Raw genomic sequence first — 3,064 nt, 5'->3', positions numbered from 1 at the left:
GGAGGGGTGCAGACAGTGACAGAGCACACAGTGCAATGTGTTCATCAAAGCATGTGAATGGTGCATAAGCGCATGTTCGCATACAATTCTTTCAACTTCTATGTTTGCATATTCTCACTATAAAATGTTGGGGAACAGGAGTGAAGGAAATGTACAATTTCTTTAAGTATCAAACTTTGGTCTAGACCAGGGTTGGCAAACTGTGGCTCGCGAGCCACGTGTGGCTCATTGGGTGTGTACATGTGGCTCTGAAGTAAAATTGAAAATGAAAACTATCATAGTTTCATTTATAGAGTTTTTAAAGGATATTATTCACATAATGGTGATTTCATTTGTTGTATGGCTCTCGAATAATTTTTAAATTGTTGTGAGGGACAGGATTGGCTCTTCCGTCTCAGAAGTTTGCCGACCCCTGGCCTGGAGGGAACGTCGGGAAGGCCATCTCCTTGGCACACGTACGTAAGATGCTATGAGTGACTGCGCCGAAGTGTGGGAACAAGCCGAGCTGTTGGAAGACAAAGCGACAGGGTGAGTGTGCGCGGGTCTGCCTAGCGGTGTGAGGGGGCGTCTGCCGCATGGACGGTGCTTCGGGGCCCCTGGCCGACTTTAAGAAGGCCTTTCTTCGGCAAAACTTGTCTTTTGTCTGGAAACTGATTTGTTTATTCGCTGGTTCACTCTTTCCTTCATCTGTTTCAGGCATTGTCAGTACATATTTTTGAGCATCCACTATTTACTGGGTACCCGACGAGCTGAGGTCTGGCTTTGGCAAAGGGGGGGCGGGATTCAAAAGTGAATGAAACGTAGGCCCTGAGAAACTGGTCTGGTGGGTGTAGGTTATACGAGTGAGACTAAATGCGAGCGTGGAGAGTTCGTGTTTATATTCTGTGTGTGCAGTGCGTGCCCTTGGCTACAACGTTTCCGTCCAGTGTGTACGACGCTTAACACTTTGTGCGGTGTTTATGTTCATGTATGTAGTACATATACTTTGTTATAATGTGGAATCAGCTGGGCGAAGGCAGCTTGGGATCTCCCCCCCGTTAGGGCCGGAATGGAGAGAGTGATGGGGGCTGCAGGGGTGCGGAGATCTGGTGACAGATGAGGGTAAAGACCTAGGAGCCGGCCACAGGGGCGCAGCGGCGGCGGCGGCAGCGGCAGGAAGGGAGAGTGCGCCCCCTGCAGGCCAGGAGTGAGGAGGTGGCGACAACAGGCCCCTCTGGGAGGGGATGACAACAGAGCACGACTGCTCACTGCGTGCCCACCTGGCAGGTGAGGAAGCAGGCAGGAGGGGCCGTCACTGGTCTAAGACCACAGTGCAGGCCACGCAGCCCACAGCTCAGACCTGTCGTGGCTGTCACACACTTACCCTGGCCCTAGCCGTGGTTCTGGTATAGATTCAGCCATTGTGCCGACCTCTGCCATGCCACGGGGTGCTTGGGCTCTGCTGGCATGTGTTGGCTTTACTGGGTGATTGCACTTTGTCACCGCACACAGCACGCTGTCACGCAGGGCCTCTGCCTTTGCTGGTCCCTGGCTGGAATGCTCTCCCTCCAGTGACCTGCGTGGCTCCCTCTCTTCCTTTCTTCTCTCTCAGATGTGACCCTACCAGGTCACCTGAACCCCTTATTTGGAAATGAAAGCCTGCCCCTCTGCAATTGCTGGAATTGTCTAACCTGCTTTTCCTTCATTTATCTTTCCCCAAAGCGCTTATCCGCTGACATGTCCCACTCCCTGTCTCCCCGATGGAATGTAAGCTCCATGGGGCAAAGTCTGGACCGGCGTCTGGGATCCAGTGGTCCTTCCAGGGCGGTCGAGTGTCTGAACGACCAGGCATCTAGGTGTTTTAGCTCAGAAAGGGGCTCTCATGTGTGATGCTGGGGTGGGGCTGCCAGAATGCCAAAAGGGCCGGTTCTTCTCAGCCTCCTCTGTTAATTACAGCGAATTACACAAAAAATGGATCGCCCAGAGCCATTTACATTTGGTTTTGGAACGGACACAGGGACATGCGCACAGCTTTCCCGCACGCTGCCCGAATGGACATCTGCTGTCTTGGCCAGCCAGCACTCCTGCCCCTCCTTTTGGTGGCCTACTCCCGGTTTTTCTTTGGAAACTAGTCTGCTGTCAGCCTGAGTGCTTCGGGCGCTGCTCATAGGTGTTGTCCCAGGACCCTGCAGGAGAGAGGGGCAGCCTTTGTGCTGCTGTCATTCAGTGGTGGGTGTCCAGAGGCTGCAATGGCTGTCCTTCCTGCCACCTGGGAAGAGCACAAGGGACAGCAGAGCCGAGGGAGGGACCGAGGGAGGGTGCATCATGAGAGCACGTGAGCATTTTCACTCGGCCACAGTGCCTGTGTTTTGGAGCACACGTTTGCTTTTCACTGGGAACATGACGGAAAGCTCCTTTGTCCTCGGGTTGTGCTCCCAGGGCCGGGCGCCCAGGGCCTGCTGTGCAGGGGACGCTCTGAAGTCTCCAGGGCCTTCCCAGGCTGCGTCAGCACCACCGCGCTCCCACGCCGCAGTCAGCTCCGTAACAAGGTGTTTCTAATCTCGGATGCCTCCTCGTTTTCCGTTTTCTCCCTTATGGTACAGTTCTTGTTTTGCAAGATGCTGGCATTTGATCCCTGGTGGATTTCAGGCAGTATGTTCTTCCGAACAACAAACCAGCACTGCTGTGTTGCCAGGACCCCTGTCTGAGCTGCAGGTGAGCCAGTCACACGCCCTGGAAAGTGAGGGAGCGGGGCTATTTCTAAATTTCCCTCCATTCTTGCGATCCTTTCCTAATGTGGAAGGTTTCTGGTTTGCCACTGGCATTTTTTTTTAAAGATTTTTTATTGGGAAATTGGGGGATGGGAACAGTGCTGGGGAATTGGGGGAAGAGAAACAGACAAGTTGCTGTCGTTTTGTTCTTCAGTCTAGTTGTGGAGGATGTTGCTTCGCTGGCCCATCATTGGCACCATCATTGCGCTCTTCCCAAGTGAGGCACATCAGTCACCGGCTTCTGGACGGCCGCTCACTGCGGCTGCTGGCTGCTCACGCTGGCTGCTGGCTACACACAGTAGCCCATGGCAACC

This window comes from Hipposideros armiger, unplaced genomic scaffold (assembly GCF_001890085.2).
Source record: "Hipposideros armiger isolate ML-2016 unplaced genomic scaffold, ASM189008v1 scaffold_85, whole genome shotgun sequence".
Taxonomy (NCBI): Eukaryota; Metazoa; Chordata; class Mammalia; order Chiroptera; family Hipposideridae; genus Hipposideros; species Hipposideros armiger.
The sequence above is the reverse complement of the archived record's forward strand: the minus strand, read 5'-3'. Positions refer to the sequence as shown.